Genomic DNA, 24,358 nt, shown 5'->3' on the forward strand with positions numbered 1-24,358 from the left:
GGTGAGTTAACTTATGAGGAAATGTTGAGCAGGCGGGGCTTGAATCTGCCGTAGTTCAGAAGAGTGAGAGGGGGTAATTGACATCTACAAGATCACGATGGTCTTGACAGAGTGGACGTAGAGAGGGTATTTCCACTTGTGAGAGAATCTCAAACTAGGTATTACTGTCTAAAGACACAAATTTAAGATAGAAATGAGTCACTTTTATTTTCTTTCAGAGGGTAGTGAAAGGCAAAGGCAGAGGTAGATAGATTCTTGATAAACAAAGCGGTGAAAGGTTACAGTGGACAGTAGACAGGAATGTAGGGTTGAAGTTACAATTAGAGCAGTCATAATCTGAGGGATCTTGGGATCTACGTTTATAGATCTATCAAAGGTCAACAAAGCCAAAGCATGTGGTGTGTCAGCCTTCATCAGTGGGGGGATTGAGTTCAAGAGCTGTGAGGTACTATCTAGAGTTACATTATAAAAGTTTTATACTCTAACTCCAGATAGTAATAAGTAAGTGTCTGTGTCAATTTTACTTTCCTAATGGATATCGTTTTCTTCAGGATGTATCAAGATTGTGGCAGGAAAGGCAATTTTGGTTAAATAACAACCACTGCTCTGAGAAGAGATAACGTCTGGGAAGGAACACTAAATGAGAAGAAAAAAGAATAAATACAGTACAATTCATAAGGACAAGAGATTCTGCAGATGCTGGAAATCCAGAGCAACACATACAAAATGCTGGAGAAACTCAGCAGGTCACGCAGCATCTATGAAGGTGAATAAATGGTCAACTTTTTGGGCTGAGATCCTTCATCAGGGCAATTGCTCTGGTGTACTGCAGAGCTCCAAACAGTTAAGGCAGATAGTAAAGCAAACTTGTACTCACATTTTGCCATGCGCAAGAGTGAGATTTTTTTGGTGAAGGGGGGAATTCTGGATTTATTTTCAAGAAATGAAACCAGGCAGACAGAGAATTAGTGGGAAATATTTTTGTGGTAGAGATCATAACTCAGTTAGATTTAGTATAGTCACAGAAAGGGACACAGACACAACTAATTTGAGGATCTAAGTTAGGGTGGGGTCAATTTTGCAAATTTAGCAGTGACTCAGCAAACATAGTCTGGAAACAGCTCATTGAAGGTAGATCAGTCTCAGCAATGGGCAGCCGGTCAGAGAAAAAGATTGGAATGGAGATGAGGAGGAATTTCTTTAGCCAGAGAGTGGTGAATCTGTGGAATTCGTTGCCACAGGCAGCTGTAGAGGTCAAATCATTGGGTATATTTAAAATAGAGTTTGACAGGTTCTTGATTGCTCAGATCATGAACAGTTATGGGGAGAAAGCAGGAGAATGGGGCTGAGAGGGAAATGGATCAGCCATGATGAAATGGCAGACCAAATGTGAAAAGTCAAATGGCCTATTTCAGCTCCTCTATCTTATGGTCTTATCTACAGTTTTCTGAATAACAGCACAAAGATGATAAAGTAAAATGGAGAAACTCTTTTTGCAGGGTCTGGATACAAAATGTCAACTGTGTCCTTTGCCTCAACAGATGCTGCTTGACCCACTGAGTTCTTACAGTAGTTTATCTTTCGAATAAAGATTCAGAATTGAAGATTCTAGTTCATTTATCACATGTAGCTTGGAAAATACAATGAAATGTGTTGCTTGCGGTACAGCCAACATGGTCAAGGGTGTTTGAGGGGCAGTCCTCGCACACCCATCGCCACACATTCCAGCTGCAACATGCCATGTCCACAATGCTCAGCAGAACCACCCAAAACACAACAGAGCAGAATCAGAATTAGGTTTAATATCACTGACATATGTCATGAAATTTGTTGTTTTGTGGCAGCAGTACATGATGGTTTTGGTTATGGATCCCTCAACCCATCTGGGTCGTGAAGGCACTGTGCAAGTGAGTGCCTCCGTCTCTCACAGCGGGCAAGTGCCTGTGTTGCGGCAAACCTCTCTCAGGTCCACGCTGCAATGTAGTCGGTCCATTTCTTCCTCTGTCTGACCCTTTTCCTTTTCCCCTGCGCCGGCCCCTGAAGAATGGTGTTTGACAGCCCACTTGATCTTGTTATGAGACCATACCGTCTTAGTGTCCTCTCCTTTACTGTGGACAGTAGATCTTCGTAGTGTTTCATATGCTGGCTGACGGTTCTTTGTCATTTGAGACATGATCTACATAGCAGATGCCGATGAGCCTTCGGAAGCATCTCATTTCTATTGCCTGGATATTCTTTTGCAGTTCTGCTGTCGAAGTCCATGATTTGCATGCATACAAGAAGATGGAGATCAGAAGTGCATGTAGGACTTTCAACTTGGATCACAGAGCGATGTTATTACCTCTCCAACTGGTTTTAGTTTAGCTGGCGTTGCTGTTGTTTGGGCTGTCCTTGCAAGGACTTCAGGCTTTGACCTTTCTTGGTTGATGATGGTGCCAAGATATTTGAACCATTTGACAGTCTCTAGTTCTTGTCCACTGACTGTGATTTTTGTCACGATTGGCTCCTCACTGTTTCTCACCAGCTTGGTTTTCTCTGTGCTGATCTCCATGCCTGATCTGGTAGACTTGTCATCCAGATGGTTCACAAGGCAGGCCAATTCATCCTCACTTCCTGCCAACCCACCAACATCATGTATTATCCAGACGGTTCACAAGGCAGGCCAATTCATCCTCACTTCCTGCCAGCCCATCAGTGTCATCGACAAACCTGAGGTTGGTTATGATCTGTCCTCCGATGCTTACTGTGCCAATATGGTCTTCCAGGGCATCTGTCATTATTTGATCCAGCAAAATGTTGAACAGCATTGGTGTAAAGAGTACATTGGAATACATAATATAATAAGCTATAAATTACAATAAGAAATATATATATATATAAAATTAAAACCCAGACAGAACCCATTAAATGCAACAGAAAACCACTAAACACACAATGTGTGGAAAAAGAACAAAAAACAAATTGTGCAAACATCACTCAGAACTGAAGTTCACAACGCCAGGCATCGCTGCAGCCGATTCAAAGATCCATTAGTTGCAGGCCATAGCCTCAGTCCAGCACAGAGACAAGTAAACCCCACATAGCAGTGAGCCCAACTGGCCTGCTTCTTGCCTCCAATCATTTCAATCTGGCCCAGTACTTAAATTATCCAAACCTTTGGCTGTTCCTTGCCCATGAGTTCAGGCTCCACCACACTGAATTGCCTCTAAGTCCATTCCAGCAACTCCAACCCAGACATGCTGCAACTGTCCTGCCCCAGCGAGACTGCAGCCACATTGCAAAAATGCCAGATCGTACAGGTGATTTAGCTCAGCTCCAACAGGGAAGCACCAGGCTACTGTTAGCAGCCATTGTTTACCAGGAAAAGTGTGAACAACAAAGCATTTAGTTGCATTTTTTGTTTCATTGGCCACCAACAAGCTGTTGCTCAAACCAGTAAGTAGCGTCATCTTCAACCAGATTTCTTAATGTTTGGTGAAGCATTCAGAAATCTGATGGTGGAGAGGAAGCCTGAATTGTTGAGTGTGGGCCTTCAGGCTCCTGTACTTCCTCCCTGATGGTAGCAATGAGAATAGGGCATGTCCTGGATGAAGGGAGACACAACAAACATCAAAACAACGACAACAGTAAAACAAGCCCTCCCCAATCACACCCCATTCCTTGCTCCCAACCATGCACATACAATCCTCTAACTCCAAGACAATTTTTATTCTTCGGCCTCCAGCCTCTTCCTCTCCACCATCAGCATTTTGAACACACTACTCCTTTCTTTGTACTGTTTAGTTTTGTAGTTAATAGGATTTTTATACCTTTGCACCATACACTGCTGCAAACAAATTTCAAATCATGTAAGTTAGTGATGATAATTCTTCCGTCCTTGGACTCACTTTACATCGCACACTGTCAGAGCAGTGCTGCCAGGATAATCAAGGACACGACCCACCCAGCCAACACACTTTTTGTCCCTTTTCCCTCTGGGAGAAGGTTCAGGAGCTTGAAGATTCATACGGCCAGATTTGGGACAACTTCTTTCCAACTGTGATAAGACCGCTACACGGATCCTGACCCGGATCTGGGCCATACCTTCCAAATATCCAGACCTGACTTGCACTACCTTACTTTCCCTTTTCTATTTTCTAATTCTGATTTATAATTTAAATTTGTATTATATTTACTTCGATTTGTACTCCAGGGAGCACAATGCGCAGAATCAAATATCGCTGTGATGATTGTACGCTCTAGTATCAATTGTTTGGTGACAATAAAGTAAGCAAGTATCTTTAAGTTGAATTTGTAGGTAAGTCAGAACAGGTACATATGGTTGTAATTTAGTGTGTTAGTCAAATGTTTGTCTTAGTATATAGTATATATTTTACCTTTCTATGCAGAGCTTTTCTTTTTCTCATCATAAATGGCCTTGTAGCAGCTGAGGGCCTCAGTAACTGCACGGTAAACTTTGGTGAACCTCTCTGTATTAGGGTCTTGCTCCTCTAACTTTGCCATCCCTGCTTCAATGAGACGAAAGGCTTCAGCTAAGTCTTTCGTCAAAAACTTTTTCAGTTCTGGAGTTTTTAGGTCCCAGTCTTCTTCCTCAAATGCTATCATCACTTTACCTTTTAAAATTGTTCCAATCATTGACCGACTGTAGCCTAACGCTTTTCCATTGACTGATGGCATTTCACCTCTTTCCGATCTTTATTTTCAATCGTGGTCGTTTTCCTTTTCTTTGATGTTATCACCAGCACTTGCATTGAATTTATGCTTTGGAGGCATGGCTACAAGGGTAAATAAAAGGAAAAACTTAAGCCAAATACGAAGTTACACACTCAGCACAGTGTTAACAGCAACGTGATCTGACTTAAAATGGCGGACGGTGTTCTCCTTTATCGAGCTGACGAACCGCTGAAGTCACGCAATGTTTTCATGAGCGTCACAAAGTAGGGCGTGCGTTCGTTATTACTAACCATTGTATTTAACTCAAATTGTTAATATAATAGGCTTTATGGCAGTCCGTTCCTAAGTACGAGTTGTCCATAAGTCGGACGTTTGTAACCCGGGGACTGCCTATTAAGGAAATCGCAGGAAAATGGTGCCGAGGTAAAAGATCTGCCATGATCCTGCTGAAAGGTGGAGTCGATAGAACACAGACATCTACAGCACATTACAGGCCCTTCGACTCACAATGTTGTGCCACCTACGCTAGAAGCTGTCTAGAATTTCCCTACTGCATAGCCCTCTATTTTTCTAAGCTCCATTCACCTATCTAAGAGTCTCATAAAAGACCTTATTGTATCCACCTCTACCACCATCACTGGTGCACCCACCACTCTCTGTGTGAAAAACTTACCCTCTGACATTTCCTCTGTACCTATTTCCAAGCACCTTAAAATTGTGCCCTCTTGTTAGCCATTTCAGCCCTGGGAAAAAGCCTCTGACTATCCACCCAATCAACACCTCTCATCATCTTATACACCTCTATCAGGTCACTTCTCTTCCTCTGTCGCTTCAAGGAGAAAAGGCCGAGTTCACTCAACCTATTCTCATAAGGCATCCTCTCCAATCCAGGTGACATCCTTGTAAATCTCCTCTGCACTCTCTTTATATGCCAACATACTATGACTTCTTAACAACACTGTCAACCTGGGTATGGACAAGGAACCCAAGATCCTCCACACTGCCAAGTCTTACCATGAATACTACATTCTGTCTTCGAACTTGACATACCGAAATGAACCACTTCACACTTATCTGGGTTGAACTCCACCTACCACTTCTCAGTCCAGATCTGCATCCTATCAATGTCCCGCTGTAACCTCTGTCAACCCTCCAGACTATCCACAACACCCCCAATCTTTGTGTCATCAGCAAACTTACTAACCCATCCCTCCACTTCCTCATCCAGGTCATTTATAAAAATCACAAAGAGGAGGGTTCTCAGAATAGATCCCTGCAGACCACCACTGGTCGCCATCCTCCATGCAGAATACAAACCATCTACAACCACCCTTTGCCTTCTGTGGACAAGCCAATTCGGGATCCACAAAGCACGGTCTCCTTAGATCCCATGCCTTCTTACTTTCTGAATGAGCCTTGCATAGGGAACCTTATCAAATGCTTTACTGAAATCCACATACACTACATCTACTGCTCTACCTTCATCAATGTGTTTTGTTACATCCTCAAAGAATTCAATCAGGCTCGTAAGGCATGACCTGCCTTTTGACAAAGCCATGCTGACCACCTCTATGTCTCTCCAAATGCTCATAAATCTTACCTCTCAGGATCTTCTCTAACAACTTACCCACCACTGATGTAAGATTCACTGGTCTATAATTTCCTGGGTTATCTCTACTCCCTTTCTTGAACACAACATTTGCAACCCTCCAAACCTCCAGTACGTCTCCCGTCCCTAATGATGATGCAAAGATCATTGCCAGAGGCTCAGCAATCTCCTCCCTTGCCTCACACAGTAGCCTCGGACATATTTCACCCGGTCCTAGCGACTTATCTAACTTAATGCTTTTCAAAGCCTCCAGCACATCCTCTTTCTTAATTTCCATATGCTCAAGTGTTTCAGTCCATTGTAACTCATCCCCACAATTGCCAAGGACCTCTTCTTTGGTGAATACTGAGGCAAAGTATTCATTAAGTACCTCCGCTACCTCCTCTGACTCTATGCACACGTTTCCATTATCACACCGGTTTGATCCTATTCTCACACGGCTCATCCTCTTGCTCTTCACATACTTGTAGAATGCCTTGGAGTTTCCCTTAATCCTGCTTGCCAAGACCTTCTCATGGCCCTTTCAAGGTCTCATACTTTCATTCTTCAGCTCCTTCCTGGCATCCATGTAATTTTCTAGAACTCTTATCAGTATCTAGTTTCTTGAACCTTCGTAAGCTTTTCTGAACTAAAATTTTCCACATCCTTTGTACACCATGTTTTTTTTAACCCTCCCATCCTTTCCCTGTCTCAATGGAACATACCTATGCAGATCGCTATGCAAATGTTCCCAAACATTTGCCACATTTCTACTATGCATTTCCCTGAGAACATCTGTTCCCAAGTTCCCGATAGCATCATATTTTCCCCTACCCAATTAAATGTCTTCCTAAATTGTCTGCTCCTATCCCTCTCCAGCGCCATGGTAAAGGAGATAGAATTGTGATCACTACCTCCAAAATGCTGTCCCACTGAGAGATCTGACACCTGACCAGCTTCATTTCCCAATACTGTACCAGATCAAGTACAGCCTCTCTTCTAGATGGAGGGCTCAAATGTCCCACTCCGATTACTTACTGAAAATAAAACTCTTCGAGAAATTTCCCAAACACCATTCTCTATCATGTAAGGCTGACAACTCAGGTAACCCGGGGGGGGGGGGGGGTTCGATCCTGACTCTGGTTTTGCCGGTTCTACTTGTGACAGTGTAGTTTCCGCCAGGTATTCCAAAGGGAAGTCTGTTACCATACATTACTCCCTGCATTGGGTGGGGGCAGGATTTGAAGTGTGACAGACACTGAATGGGAAGGGGGCTGCTGGGATTTCTCCTCACACTAGTATAGATTCCACGTGTTCACAACATATAAAATATGAGATAGGGACTGACTGCACCTTGACTCAAATTGCCTCCCGGACCTTTCTCTCCAAAGGACGTTGTGAAATCAGTGGCCATTCCTTGAACATTCCCCAGGGGAGGAGAAGAGAGCGGGAGAGGGAAAGCGTTGCGTGATGGATGATGGGGTTTGTAGTTCATTACAGGTTTCGCTTCCGGTTCTCGAAGGCAATGCGCCAACTCAAAAACTACATTTCCCGACTGGTAGTCATTATACAATGTTCGTTTTCTCAAAAAGATTAGCAAATTTTATGAGATTTCACAAATACCCAACACTATATAATAGCATTCTTAAAATCTTAACGAAATATATATCATACTGACTGCTCGTACTTTTTCCAGTCGTTTACCTCAGTCGTTTACCTCAGAATTCAAAAAATAACCGTCAGTGTGGCATGGGAGGAAGAGAAGGGAAAGAATGGATAGAGAATGAAAGGAGAATAGAGGGAGGGAGAGAGGGAAAACGTGATGGGAAATGGAAGAATTGGGGAGAGAAAGTGAAAGGGGGAATGGGGAGAGCAAAACTAGAAGGGGAATACAGAGAGAATGTGAAAGAGGGAATAGGGAATGTAAAACTGGAAGGGGAATACAGAGAGAATGTGAAAGAGGGAATAGGGAATGTAAAACTGGAAGGGGAATACAGAAAGAATGTGAAAGGAATGAGAAAGTGAAAGGGGATAGTAAGGGCAAAGTGAGAGCAATATGGGGTTAGAAGGCAGAGGAATGCGGAGCTTGAAAGTGGGTAAGTGAGTAAGGGGGTAACAGGAAGGTGGATGAGCTAAGGGGTGAGGGAATGAAGAGATGAGGGGCAGGAGTGGCTGAGTGAAGTTGAGAAATAGGGTGAAAGAAGTATCAGGAGAAGGATTCAGAAACATATTTTCAGGGAAACTGGGGGAAACAGACAGGGAGTGAAGTGGGAAACTGGGAGACAGACGGAGCGGAGTGGGAGACTAGGGAGACGGACAGGGAGTGGAGTGGAAAGGGATGGTAAGAGACACTGGCTGACAGGATGGGCTGATATGGGAAATATGAACGGGAGAAGTTGAGGAACTGAAGTAGAGAGCCTGAGGAACGGTATCCATGAGGCAAACGGGCTGACTGAACCTGAGGCTAATAGAGAGGTCAGTAGAAAAAGGGAAACAGCCAGATGAAGACACTGATCAGCAATGTTTAGGTTAATCCACACTAATCCGATGAAGGAGGTGAGATATATATTTATGCTTTCATGTTATGAGCTAGACAATTTTCCTAAAAGGGTAATAGAGGCAGATTCAATAGGAATTTTCAAGGGTTGTGGATTACCACTTGAAAAGGGAATGATTATAGGACTGAAGAAAGAACCCAGATGTGGTTGTTTAATTAAAAGAACTGGAGTGACCCAGTGGTCTGAATGGCTTCTACCTCTGCTCTTTTCAACCATTAGACTACAGCTCAGACTCAGAGTAAGCTGGATGGTACAACAGAGTAGATACAGGGTAGTTGGAGTTCATCTGAACCTGTTGGTGCAGGGAAAGGCCTCTAAACATCTCAGGTGCTCTTCATTAATGTAATATATAGGGGGTAACCCTTGGCAGCCTCAGAATCACTGATATCTGTCGTGAAACCTGTTTTGTGGCAGGTGTAACACTTATCGAATGATGAAAGGCCTTAATAGAACGGATGTGGAGAGCATATTTCCTATGGTGGGAGTCTAAGACCAGAGGACCTTTCAGAATGGAGATGAGGAGGAATTTCTTTAGCCAGGGGGGTGATGAATCTGTGGAATTCTTTGCCACAGGCAGCTGGGGAGGCCAAGTCTTTATGTATATATAAGGCAGAGGTTGATAGATTCTTGATTGGTCAGGGCATGAAGGGATATGGGGAGAAGGCAGGAGATTAGGGCTGAGAGGGAAAATGGATCAGCCATGATGAAATGGTAGAGCAGACTCGATGGGCCAAATGGCCTAATTCTGCTCCTATATCTTATGGTCTTATGGAGTACAGTGCAATGGATGAAATATACTATAAATTATAAAAAAAATAGTGCAAAAGATGAATATTTAGATCATATTCGTGGATTTGTAAACTGTTCAGAAATCTAATAGTGGAGGTGGGGGGGAAGAAGGTATTCTTAAAATTTTTTTATGAGTGTTGGTCTTCAAGCTTCAAGATTGCTTAATGTCATTTCCCGTAAACAAGTGTAAAGGAGAACAAAATAATTGTTATTCTGGATCCAATGCCACAGAAGAACCCAATAAATATAAATACATAGGATAGCTTATATACATAGATTGATTTATCTTTGTGTTCCTCTCTGATGGTAGTAATGAAAAGAGGGCATGTCCCAGATGGTGAGGGTCTTTCATGATGAAGTGGCGACTCTTGAAGATGTGTTTGATGGGGGCAGAGTGTTTTGTTGCTGTGTTTAATGCAAACCATCGGGGCCCCACATTGCGAGTGTTCAACACCAGGTTATGGTCATCCTGACTAAATCCAGTCATGCTATATAAAAGGGAAATTGCACTGGAGCTTCAATTAGTATTTGGAATTTGCTAGAAACCATGAGCAATCAATGGTGATAGTGCAGACATCTGGAGTTTTCCAAAGTGGAGCTAGAGCCATTAGTGAGAAAGGTATAGGAGAGAAAGGACTAGAAAGAGCTGCTTCTTCCTCCAAATTCTGTGCACCACTCTCTCTGCCATGCAGAGGTATCTGCAGGCCCTGATTCAGTCACTGTCCGCAACAGGCAGGATTTCCCAGTGGCCGACCATTGTAATTCCAGTAACCGTATCCATTCCGTCGTGTGGGTCCAGTCCTCCTCCACTGCCACAATGAGGCCACTCTCAAGTTCGAGGAGCGACACCGCATATTCCATCTGGGTAGCCTCCAACCTGATGGCATGAATATCAATTTCTCTAACATCCAGTAATTTCTCCCCCCTCTCCTTCTCTCTTTTTAAATTCCCCATTCTGACTCCCCCCTTACCCCTTCTCCTCACCTGCCCACTTGCTCACCTCATATAGTGTCACAGAGACAACATTTTCACCTGGACAGGTGGTAGAAGCTACATTATATATAGATTAGGACAGCTGCTGGACAGGACCTTCAGCCCATCATCTTGTGCTGTACGTAAGCTAGTAATGCCGAGGTACACTAATCCCTTCTGCCAGTACATATCCCCCTGTTCTCTGCATATTCATTTGCCCAAGAGCCTCTTAAACACCTCTGTCATATCTGTCTCTGCTGCCACCTCAGGCACCCACGACTCTCTCTGGGAAAAAAAACAACTTGCCCTGTACTTCTTTAAACTTTCCCTGTCTCAGCTTCAGTGCAGGCCCTCTGATATTAGACCCTGGGTAAAAAAGTTCCAGCTGTCTACTCCATGCCTGTTATAAATTTCTAATAGTTCTCTGCATCAGAATCAGGTTTCATACCACTGACATACGTTGTGAAATTTGTGGCAGTGGTACTTTGCAATACATAACTTTAAAATACTATAAATTACAATAAGAAATATATATATTAAGTAGTGCAAAAAGAGAGAGAAAAATAGAGAGGTAGTGTACGAGTTCATTGTCGCCTTAGTCTCAGTGTTTATATGTACCTGAGATTTTAGATGTCTATTCACCAGAGCCCCCTATGTAATCACAGTAAGGTGGTGTCAGTTTTCTTTGTCTTCTTAAGTACTTGCTGAATCGGCACATAATCTTTCAGTAATTTATGTTCAAGCACACCTGAAATGGTGTGCAGCATTGTTTATAACTGTACAGAAAACCCAAGGGATCCAAATAGACAGGCTTTATGGAAAGGAATTTTACAACCATTGTGTGATAATAGTAGTCCTATATTCTAATCTTGTTGAACAGGGTTACTGGCACAATAGCTGCAGGATTAAAACACTGTGAGGGGGAGGAGTAAAATCTGACTTCTCCTGCCTACTTTGTATTAATGACATGGTCATAAATTAGTTATCCAAAAATTACTCTTATTTGAAACATTTCAGAGAGGATAAAATGCCATGAGTTGAGGCAAAGAAAAATATGGAGTCTAAATATCTAAAACAAAATTATGTACATCATATTTCCCAGATTTATTTTTGCATATTTGCTCAGTGTAATTGCAAAACTATCTATCACAAATACTTTATTTGGGGGACTGCTTTATCAAGCACCAATGCTCTATCTGCAAAAAGCAGTATTTCCTTTTCAATTTCAATTATCATTCCCATTCCGACATGTTGGTCTATGACTTCCTGTTCTGCCATGAGGAGGCCACTCTCTGGTTGGAGGAGCAACATCCTATATTCCAGCTGGGTAGCCTCCAAACTGATGGCATAAAGATTGATTTCTCCAACTTCCGGTAACTTTTCCCCCTCCTCCTTCCCTCTTCTTCAATTCCCCACTCTGGTCCCCTTCTCACCTCTCCTCCTCACCTGTCTATCACCTCCCCCTGGTGTCCCTCCTCCTTCTCATGGGCCACTCTCCTCTCTTATCAGATTCTTTCTTCAGCAGCTCCTTTTCCTTTTCCATCCATCACCTCCCAGCTTCTTACTTCATTCCACCTTCCCCACCTACCAGGCTTCACCTATCTATCACCTTCTAGCTTGTAATCTTCCCTTTCCCCCATCTTCCTGTTCTGGCATCTTCCCCTTCCCCCAGGATAAAGGGTCTTAGCCCTGTTTATTCCTGTTCATAGATGCCGCCTGACTTGCCGGGTTCCTCCAGCATTTTGTGTGTGGCATAAATACTGTTGATTTGTTCTAGTTTTACATCTAGAGACAGGAGAGTGACTGGCTTCACTTCACATGTCATGTTATTAGTGATAAAACTAATTGGAGTGATACTTCTTAATAAGAAAAACACATTCAACACCTGAGAGAGTAATAATTACAGTTGAAATGGAATCCAAGAAGTGTGAAATGTGTTTTCTTTCTGAATTAATATTTTTATGGTCTTGTTTTTTTTGGGAAATGTTATACAGATCTGAAACTGCAGCAACCTCTGATTTGCATGTAATTTGTGGTTTGAGTGAATGAAAAGAGTTCTTCAGGATAAATAGTGACAAACACAGACCAACATTTCTGCATAATCTTGCCTGTTGCAAGTTTCCAGAGTTACCCAACTTCAGAGGAATCACTGCTTCTGGATGACATTGTTGAAGGTGACTTTCAAACATGAATTAGACAGACCTCTACAACATGTTCGTAAGATTATAAGATATTGCAGCAGAATTAGGCCATTCAGCCCCTCAAAAGTGCTCTGCCGTTCAATCATGGCTGATTTATTTTCCCTCTCAACCCTCTTTTCCTGCCTTCTCCCTGTGACCTTTGACTCAAGAATCTGTCAACCTCTGCTTTAAATGTTGCCAATGATGATCTCCACAGCTGTCTGTGGTAATGAATTCCACAGATTCACTAACCTCTGGTTAAAGAATTTCTTCCTCATCTCTCTTCTAAGGGGATGTTCTTTTATTCTAAGGCTGTGCCCTCTGGATCTATACTCTCCCAATATTGGAAACATCCTCTCACTATCCACTCTAGCCTTTCACTGGGAAGAGGATGTTTTTCCTGAATTTGTGACAGGCTCAGAAGCAGATTTCTGATCTTTAAGTGCTAGTAAATCTGAAAAAGCTCTCATTCCCCTCCTGGAATTCAGAAGAATTCCAACTATGGAGCTTAGTCAGTGTTGACTAGCTGACAATAAGTTCGGGTCTTCCAGTTTTGCAAGGAGTCCCAAGATTCCTGATGTCATGTTGTGTCAAATTGATTGAGATGGATTCTATGCCAGTGGAGATCTCCAAGATGAATCATCACTTGGCAGCTCCGGTTGTACATGGTTGTAAATACTTGTTTTCGATTAGATAAAGCTCCTCACCCTTGTTAGGGGATGGGAATCTTCTCTTTCGCTGTCCTCCACAATTCATGACCAGATATGGCAGGACCACAGAGCTTTAGGCAGATTTTTTTGCTTAAGGGACAGCTTATAAATGTTGAGATATAAAACTTCAGATAGTTCATGTTTGGAATATTGTGTGCATTCCCGGTCACCACATTACAAGGAAGATGTGGAAGGTTCAGCGAGAGTGCAGTGGTTACCAGGATTAGCTATAAGGAGATGTTGGAAAAACTTTGATTGTTTTCTCTAGAGTGTCAAAGGCTGAAGGATGACCTGATAGGTTTATCTATCTATAGATTTATATTATGTGCCTAAGAATTTAGCACAGTACTGTAGTCATTTTATATATTGCACTGTACTGCTGCTGCTGCTGCAGAAGAGTTTATGACGTACTTGAGTGATGATAAACTTGATTCTGATATGGGTCCGTATTGTGATCTGAGAGAGGGAAGAAGGCAAGGAGAGAGGAATCATGGCGATGGAGCAGGAAGCTTCAGAGAGACATTCTGTAATGATCAATAAACCAATTATTTGGAATCTACTGACCTTGCCTGGTGTCTTAAGGCACGGTGTGTCTGCAACTGCGTTCACCCCTCCCTGGCACTCCTTCTCTACCACCAGTCCCACACCCCTCCTGGGGCACTCCACCCTCACTATTCCCAACATCCTTTGCTCCCACCAGATTTACAAACTCACTCTCTGCTCCATATTGACAAATACAGTACTGTGCAAATGTCTTAGGCACTATAACTCTACCATGTGCCTAAGACTTTTGCACAGCACTGTAACTCACGCACACACAACACATAAAGTAATATTACCACAAATGAATTAACAAATAATAAAGGTACATTTACAACACGAGTTAAAAAGTAAACAGTGTAACACCACTGGTGGTTCATACATGATGAGACCTGGGAGGAAGTTCAGTCATCTCTCAGCCTGGGGGAAGAAGCTGTTTCCCGTCCTAACAATTCTTGTCTCAATTCTCCGATACCTCCTGTGTAATAGTACAGTGGCAAAGAGATTGTTGAAGGGCTCCTAATAAATATCAGGATAAACAGGATAAGTAGTCAGTCTTCTTCCTAGGGTGGAGTGGTCAAATATCAACAGATTGAAGGTGAGAAAAGGAAAGCTTAAAAGAGATTTCTGAGGCAAATTTTGTTTTACACGGTAGGGAAAGTGGTGGCAGGGACATGATGGAAGCAGATACACTAGGAAGAGGTATTTAGACATTTCCGAGACATTCAGGGAACAGGGAGATACGAACCAATGACAGCCTTAAGACCTTAAGACATAGGAGCAGAATTAGACCATTCAGCCCATCGAGTCTGCTCTGCCATTTCATCATGACTGATCCCAGATACCATTCAAGCCCGTACATCTGCCTTCTCACCATGTCCCTTGCTGCCCAGACCAATCAGGAAACTATCAACTTCCACTTTAAATATACCCACGGAATCGGCCTCGAGTGCAGTCTGTGGCAGAGCATTCCACAGCTTCACCACTCTTTGGCTAAAAAATATCCTCCTTTTAGAACAGGAGTAAGGAGGCTGTGCCCTCTAGTTCTGGATACCCTCATCAGGGGAAGCGTCCTCTACGCATCCACCTTATCTAGTCCTTTCAACATTCGGTAGGTTTGAATGAGAACCCCACACATTCTTCTAAATTCCAGTGAGTACAGGCCCAAAGCTGCCAAACGCTCCTCATATGTTAACCCCTTAATTCCTAGAATCATCCTTGTGAACCTCCACTGGACCCTCTCCAATGACAGTACATCCTTTCTGAGTTATGGGACCCAAACTATTGACAATACTCCAGGTGTGGCCTGACTAGTGTCTTATAAAGCTTCAGCATTATCTCCTTGTTTTTATATTCTAGTTTCCTTGAAATAGATGCCAACATTGCAATTGCCTCCTTTACCACAGACTCAACCTGTAAATTAACCTTCTGGGAGTCTTGCACGAAGACTCCCAAGTTTCTTTGCACCTCTGATGTTTGAAGCTTCTCCCCATTTAGATAATAGTATGCACTATTGTTCCTTTTACCAAAATGTATTATCATACATTTCCCAACACTGTATTCCATCTGCCACTTTCCCCCCATTCTTCCAATTTGTCGAAATCCTGCTGCAATTGCATTCCTTCCTCAGCACTATCTACCCCTCCACCTATCTTCTTATCATTCGCAAACTTTGCCACAATGCCATCAATTCCATTATCCAAATCACTGACAATTAATTTGAAAAGCAGCAGTCCCAATACTGACCCTGAAGATCACCTCTAGTCACTGGCAGCCAACCAGAAATGGCCCCTTTATTCCCACTCACTGCCTCCTGCCTGTCAGCCATTCATGCCAGTATCTTTCCTGTAACGCCATAGGATTTTATCTTGTTAAGCAGTTTCATGTGTGGCACTTTATCAAATGCATTCTGAAAATCCAAGTAAATGACATCCACTACCTCTCCTGTGTCCACCCTGCTTGTTACTTCCTTGAAGAATTCTAACAGATTTGTCAGGTAAGATTTCCCTTTACAGAAACTATGTTGACTTTGACTTATTTTAACATTAGTCTCCAAATACCCCAAAACTTCATCCTCTAGTTCTGGATACCCTCATCAGAGGGAATGTCCTCTCCACATCCACCTTATCTAGTCCTTTCAGCATTCAGTAGGTGTTGGAATGCCCTGCCACAGACTGCACTCGAGGCCAATTCCATGGGTATATCTAAAGTGGAAGTTATGAGTGTTGGACTCCAACACTTTCCCAGCCACTGAGGTTAGGTTAACTGGCCTATAATTTCCTTTGTTTTGCCTTCCTCCCTTCTTAAAGAGTGGAGTGACATTTGCAATCTTCCAGTCCTCTGAAACCATGCCAGAATCAACTGATTCTTGAAAGATCATAACCAATGCATCAATTATCTCATCAGTAACCTCTCTCAGGCCTCTGGGATATAGTCCATCTGGTCCAGGTGACTTATCCACCTTAAGACCTTTCAGTTTGCCTAGCACTTTTTCCTTTGTAATAGCAAAGGCACTCACTCTTGCTCCCTGACACTTACGGACCTCTGTCACACTGCTCGTGTCTTCCACAGTGAAGACTGATGCAACCTAGTTACTAAGTTCATCCACTATTCCTCTGTCCCCCATTACTACCTCTCCAGCATCATTTTCCAGTGGTCCAATATCAACTCTCACCTCCCTTTTACTCTTTATGTAACTGAAAAACCTTTTGGTATCCTACTTTATATTATTGGCTAGTTTGCCCTCATAGTTCATCATTTCCCTTCTTATTAATTTTTTAGTTGCCTTTTGCTGGATTTTAAAAGCTTCCCAATCATCCAATTTCACACTCACATTTACAATACAATACAAATACTTTATTGTCACCAAACAATTGATACTAGAGCGTACAATCATCACAGTGATATTTGTTTCTGCGCTTCGTGCTCCCTGAAGTACAAATCAAAGTAAATATAATAAAATCAGTATTACAGTTGAACAAAGGGAACTATGGAGCTATGAGGGAGGAGCTGGCCAAAGTTCAATGGAACAATACCCTAGCAGGGAAGACAGTGGAACAAAAATGGCAGGTATTTCTGGGAATAATGCAGAAGGTGCAGGATCAGTTCATTCCAAAGAGGAAGAAAGATCCCAAGGGGAGTAAGGGGCGGCCATGGCTGACGAGGGAAGTAAAGGGCAGTATAAAAATAAAAGAGAAGAAGTATAACATAGCAAAGATGAGCGGGAAACCGGAGGACTGGGAAGCTTTTAAAGAGCAACAGAAGATAACAAAAAAGGCAATACGCTGAGAAAAAATGAGGTACGAAGGTAAAATAGCCAAGAATATAAAGGAGGATAGTAAAAGCTTCTTTAGGTGTGTGAATAGCAAAAGAATAGTTAAGACCAAAATTGGGCCATTGAAGACAGAAACGGGTGAATTTATTATGGGGAACAAGGAAGTAGCAGATGAGTTGAAAGATAAGTGGTGGATATGTGGAATGCTCTGCCCCAGAAGGCAGTGGAGGCCATGTGGTGAACTACATATACCTGTCTGGACACGCCCCCCCCCTGCTGACTGCTCCTGTGGCTCCTCCCACAGACCCCGGTATAAAGGCAATTGGAGGCACTGCTCCTCCCTCAGCCTCCAGGATGTTGTGTGGTGGTCTTTTGCTGCTGACAGTGCTCTCTCTTCCAGCTAATAAAAGCCTATCTCTCGCCTCACGTCTCTGAGGGTTATTGATGGTGCATCAGGCCAAGTCTCTGGATGCATTCAAGAGAGAGTTAGATAGAGCTCTTATAGATAGCAGGGTCAAGGGATATGGGGAGAGGGCAGGAATGGGGTACTGATTGTGTATGATCAGCCATGATCACAGTGAATGATCATGCTGGCTGGCTAGAAGGGCCGAATGGCCTACTCCTGCACCTACTGTCTATTGTCTATCATAAAAAATTAAATTATAAATCATAATTAGAGAATAGAAAAGGGAAAGTACGGTAGTGCAAGTCAGGTCCAGATATTTGGAAGGTACAAGTCATTTGTACCTATGTGCCCTTTCCTTGGCTTTGTGCAGTCCTTAACTTCCCTTGTCAGTCACAGTTGCCTATCCCTGCCATTTGAGAACCCTCTTCTGTGGGATATACCTATCCTGCGCCTTGTGAACTATTCCCAGAAACTTCAGTCACGTCTGTACTGCCATCATCCCCTCCAGAAACTCCTCCAATCTACCTGGGCAAACTCCTCTCTCATGCCTCTGTAATTCCCTTTATTCCATTACAATACTGATACATGTGACTTATGCTTCTCCCTGTTAAATTGCAGTATGTTTTCAATCATATTATGATCACTGCCTCCTAAGGGTTTCTTTACCTAATACCATCTGGATTACTACACAACGCTCAGTCTAAGATGCCTTTCCCCAAGCAGGCTCAAGCACAAGCTGCTCTAAAAAGCCATCTCATGGGCATTCATCAAATTCCCTTCCTTTGATCATAATCCCCTTGTATATTGAAGTCCCCCATTACAATAGTGTCATTACCTTTATTACATGCCCTTTCCAGCTCCCTCTGCAAACTCAACCCCACATCTTGGCTACTATTTGGAGGCCTATATATGATTCCCATAATGGTTTTTTACCTTTGCAGTTTCTATACTCCCTCCACAAAGATTAGACATTCTCTGACCCTCTGTCACCTCTCTCTAAAGATGTAATTCCATCTCTTACCAACAGAGCCACACCAAAGCCCATGCCCCCCTGCCTGTCCTTCATTACAAAGCATATCCTTTGATTTTAAGCTCTCAACTATGGACTTTTTTCAGCCACAACTCAGTGATGCCCACAACGTCATACTGACAATCACTAATTGTGAATACTACACATTTAAATACAGCACTTCCAGTCCTGGATTCTTTGCCCTTTTGAAGTTTGCCTCTGTGGTACAATTTAACTCTTTGCTCTGTCTGCATTTGTACCCAATCATTGGCTTGTCCTTCCTTACATTCATGTTACACCCATCATCTACTTGTAAACCTGCTGGCTCATCCTCAGCTCTATCGCACTGGTGCCCATCCCCCTGATATTTTAGTTTAAACCACTCCCAACAGCTTTAGCAAACATCCCATAAAAATATAGGTCCCCTCGGATTCAAGTGCAACCTGTCCCTTTTATACAGGTCACACCTTCCCCAGAAGAGGTCCCAATGATGCAGAAATCAGAATCCCTGCTTCCTGCTCCAATTCTTCAGCCACACATTTATCAGCCACCTCATTCTATTCCTATCCTCACTGTCATGTGGCATAGGGAGCAATCCCAGGATTAATACCCTTGAGGTCCTGCTTCTCAACTTCCTTCCTAACTCCCTGTATACTGTTTTCAGGACCTTTTCCCTTTTTCTACCTACGTCATTGGTACCAATATGTACCACGACCTCTGGCTGCTTACCCTCCCACCGCAGGATATTGTGGATGAGTTCAGAAACATCCTGGCACCTGAGAGGCAAGCTACCATCCATGTTTCTTTTTCACGTCCACAGAAACACCTATCTGTCCCTCTAACTACAGAGTGCCCTATTACTGCTGCCATTCTCTTCTGTTTCTGGCCCTTCTGAGCCACAGGGCCAGAATCAGTGCTAGAGGCACAGCCACTATTGCTTCCTGCAGGTAGGTCCCCCTCCAACAGTACTCAAAATGGAGTACTTATTGTAGAGAGGGATGGCCACAGGCGCACGTTCCACTATCTGACGTTCTCCCTTCCCTCTCCTGACAGTTACCCATTTATCTGTCTCCTGGAAGCTGGGGGTGACTACCCCCTGTAGCTCCTGTCTATCACTGCTTCACCTTCCCTAACAAGCCGAAGATCATCAAACTGCAGCTCCAGTTCCCCAACGCGGTGTCTTAAGGAGCTGCATCTTGATGCACCTGGTGCAGATGTGGCCATCGTGGAGATTGGAAATCTCCTGGAGATCCCATATCTGACACCCAGAACAGAACGCCACCCTTTAGAAATACCCCCTTTTCTTTCGAGTTAAATAAGAAAAAGAAATAAGAACTAAATTTACCTACTTAACTTGCCTCCTCCTGTTCTTGCCAAAGCCTGTTGAACCAAAGCCTTACCATTCTGACTCCCAACGATGACCATTCTGCTAGATGGTACCTCTCTTTTATGGAGAGAATACATACAGAGAATTCAGAAAGGGGGTGTACTGAGGGAATATACTACTGGGAATAGAACACAGAATATAGAAATCTACAGCACATTACAGGCCCTTCGGCCCACAATGTGGTACCAACCATGTAACCTACTCTAGAAACTGCCTAGAATTACCCTACCGCATAGCTCTTCTATTTTTCTAAGCTCCACGTATGTACCTAAGAGCCTTATTGTATCCGCCCCTATCATCATCGCCAGCAGTGCATTCCACGCACCCACCACTGTGTGAAAAACTTACCCCTGACATCCCCTCTGTACCTACTTCCAAGCACCTTAAAACTATGCCCCCTCATGTTAGTCATTTCAGCCCTGGGGTAAAAAGCCCACACAATCCACACAATCAATGCTTCTCATCATTTTATACACATCTATCAGGTCACCTCTCACCCTCCGTTGCTCCAAGGAGAAAAGGCCAAGTTCACTCAACCTATTCTTATAAGGCATGCTCTCCAATCCAGGCAACATCCTTGTAAATCTCTTCTGCACTCTTTCTATAGTATCCACATCCTTCCTGTAGTGAGGTGACCAGAACTGAACACAATACTCCAAGTGGGATCTAACTAAGGTCTTATATAGCTGTAACATTACCTCACAGCCCTTGAACTCAATCATATGGTTGATGAATGCTAACACACCATATGCCTTCTTAACAACATTGTCAACCTGGGCAGCAGGTTATGGACATGGACCCCAAGATCTCTTTGACCCTCCACACCTACCAAAATGAACCATTTCACACTTATCTGGGTTGAACTCCATCTACCACTCTTCAGCCCAGTTCTGAATCCTATCAATGTCCTGCTGGAACCTCTGACAATCCTCCAGATGATCCACAGCACTTCCAACTTTTGTATCGTCAGCAAACTTACTAACCCACCCTTCTACTTCCCCATCCAGGTCATTTATAGAAATCACAAAGAGGAGATGTCCCAGGACAGATCCCTGCAGAACACCACTGGCCACTGTCCTCCATGCAGAATACAGAATTTAGAACAAGAGCAGAAAAAATATTTTGGACAAAGGGTCATGAGCAGAATTAGTGACTCAAGCCAAAGCTCACATTATGACTAAATGCCATATCAGTGGCTGAGGAAGTGAGGAAATGTCAGTGTGGTTGGTTAGGCTCATGTGCCTGTGAGTTATAATTACCATGTCAATTTATAAAGACATTTATCAAAATTAGGATTAGGAATTGTTGTTCACAGTAATATCAGGTTTAAGAGGTAGGGTAACACTAGGTCAAACTCTTCATTGATCTGGAGATGATATTGAAGTGGACAGTATGGAGGCTAAGGGACATTTCTGGAGAAAGGAGTGATTGTTATCATTGCTTATCTATGCTTTTCTTTACATTTTGTAAGAATTTCTGCAATCTTACAATAAAGAAGGTTAAAAGCAATACATTTCTTACTGAAGTCCTGAAGATGGGTCATGACCTGAAACATCGACTGTTTACTGTTTTCCATGGATTCTACCTGACCTGCTGAGTTCCTCCACCATTTTGTGTGTTGCTTTGGATTTCCAGAATCTGCAGACTTTCTCATGTTTGAAATGTCTTACTTTAGTTCAAATTTACTATTTTTTTAAAAAACTTGGGCCATCATGTCAGAGAGGAAGCTATTATTACTTTTAAAATTTTATTTAGATGTACAGTGCAGAACACTGAGCTGTGCTGCCCAGTAATGAACACTAGCCTAATCAGAGGACAATTTACAATGACCAATTAACCTACCAAGTGGTATGTCTTTGGACTGAGGGGGGGGGGGGGGGGGGGGGGAGGGGAAACAAGAGCACCCAGAGGAAACCCACACACACAGGAACATAAGAAATAAAAAATAGGAGCAGGAGCAGGCATCTAGCTTGTCGAGCCGACTCCACCATTCAATAAGATCATGGCTGATCTGGCCATGGACTCATCTCCACCTACCTGCCTTTTCCCCTTAACCCTTAATTCCCCTACTATGCAAAAATCTATCCAACCTTGTCTTCAATATATTTACTGAGGGAGCCTCTACTGCTTCACTGGGCAGAGAATTCCACAGATTCACCACTCTCGGAAACAACACACACAAAATGCTGGTGGAACTCAGCAGGCCAGGCAGCATCTATAGGAAGAAGTACAGTCGACATTTCGGGTCAAGACCCTTCGTCAGGACTAGCTGAAAGAAAAGATAGTAAGAGATATGAAAGTGGGAGGGGGAGGGGGAAATCTGAAATGATAGGAGAAGACAGGAGGGAGACGGATGAAGCTAAGAGCTGGAAAGGTGATTGGCAAAAGGGATACACAGTTGGAGCAGGGAAAGGATCATGGGACGGGAGGCCTAGGGAGAAAGAAAGGGGGAGGGGAGCACCAGAGGGAGATGGAGAACCAGGCAAGGAGTGATTGTGAGAGGGGCAGAGACAGAAAAAAGGAGAGAGAAAGGGGGGGGGGGAGAGAGAGAGAGAAATAAATAAGGGATGGGGTAAGAAGGAGAGGAGGGGCATTAATGGAAGTTAGGGAAACCAATGTTCATGCCATCAGGTTGGAGGCTACCCAGACGGATTATCAGATGTTGTTCCTCCAACCTGAGTGTGGCTTCATCTTGACAGTAGAGGAGGCCATGGATAGACATATCAGAATGGGAATGGGACATGGAATTAAAATGTGTGGCTACTGGGAGGTCCTGCTTTCTCTGGCGGATAGAGCGTAGGTGTTCAGCGAAACGGTCTCCCAGTCTGCATCGGGTCTCACCAATATATAAAAGGCCACACCGGGAGTACCGGACGCAGTATATCACACCAGCCGACTCACAGGTGAAGTATCGCCTCACCTGGAAGGACTGTCTGGGATCCTAGGTGGTGGTGAGGGAGGAAGTGTAAGGGCAGGTGTAGCACTTGTTCCACTTACAAGGGTAAATGCCAGGAGGGAGATTGGTGGGAATGGATGGGGTGGGAACGAATGGACAAGGGAGTCGCGTAGGGAGAGATCCCTGCGGAAAGCAGAAAGGGGGGGAGGGAAAGATGTGCTTGGTAGTGGGATCCCGTTGGAGGTGGCAGAAGATACGGAGAATTATATGTTGGACCTGGAGGCTGGTGGGGTGGTAGGTGAGGACAAGGGGAACCCTATCCCTAGTGGGGTGGCGGGAGGATGGGGTGAGAGCAGATGTGCGGGAAATGGGAGAGATGCGATGGAGAGCAGAGTTGATGGTGGAAGAAGGGAACTCCCTTTCTTTAAAAAGGGAAGACATCTCCTTCGTCTTGGAATGAAAAGCCTCATCCTGAGAGCAGATGCAGTGGAGGCAGAGGAATTGCGAGAAGGGGATGGCATTTTTGCAAGAGACAGGGTGGGAAGAGGAATAGTCCAGGCAGCTGTGAGAGTCCGTAGGCTTATAGTAGATATCAGTAGATAAGCATTCTCCAGAGATGGAGACAAAAAGATCAAGAAAGGGGAGGGAGGTGTCAGAAATGGACCAGGTAAATTTGAGGGCAGGGTGAAAGTTGGAGGCAAAGTTAATGAAGTCAACGAGCTCAGCATGCGTGCAGGAGGCAGCGCCAATGCAGTTGTCGATGTAGCGAAGGAAAAGAGGGGGACGGATACCCGTATAGGTTTGGAACATGGACTGTTCCACAAAGCCAACAAAAAGGCAGGCATAGCTGAGACCCATGCGGGTGCTCATGGCTACACCCTTGGTTTGGAGGAAGTGGGAGGAGCCAAAGGAGAAATTATTGAGAGTAAGGACTAATTCCGTCTGGGAAAAGCAGTTCCTCCTTATCTCCATCCTAAATCTACTCCCCCAAATCTTGAGGCAATCTCCTAGTTCCAGTCTCACATACCAGTGGAAACAACTTTTCTGCCTCTATCTTATCTATCCCTTCCATAATTATTTATGTCTTTATAAGATCTTCTCTTATTCTTCTGAATTCCAGCGAGTACAGTCCCAAGCAACTCAATCTCTCCTCATAGTCTAACCCATTCATCTCTGGAATCAACCTGGTGAATCTCCTCTGCACCACCTCCAAAGCCAGTATATCCTTCCTCAAGTATGGAGACCAGAACTGCACACATACTCCAGATGCAACCTCACCAGTACCCTGTACAGTATAGCATAACCTCCCTGCTCTTAAATTCAATCCCTCTAGCAATGAAGGCCAACATTTCATTTGCCTTCTTGATAGCCTGTT

The 24,358-nt window shown here is 43.6% G+C and overlaps 1 long non-coding RNA gene across 1 annotated transcript; it reads right to left on the reverse strand.

Moving 5' to 3' along the window:
* Nucleotides 1-500: 500 nt before the first annotated feature.
* On the reverse strand, nucleotides 501-7,705 carry LOC140731527 (uncharacterized). Its single transcript, XR_012099858.1, has 3 exons — nucleotides 7,616-7,705; nucleotides 4,614-4,775; nucleotides 501-3,583 (listed from the first exon to the last, which is right to left on the reverse strand). It is a non-coding gene; the product is annotated as an uncharacterized lncRNA (long non-coding RNA).
* Nucleotides 7,706-24,358: the final 16,653 nt, after the last annotated feature.

The sequence above is a fragment of the Hemitrygon akajei genome, chromosome 8, assembly GCF_048418815.1.
Source record: "Hemitrygon akajei chromosome 8, sHemAka1.3, whole genome shotgun sequence".
NCBI lineage: Eukaryota > Metazoa > Chordata > Chondrichthyes > Myliobatiformes > Dasyatidae > Hemitrygon > Hemitrygon akajei.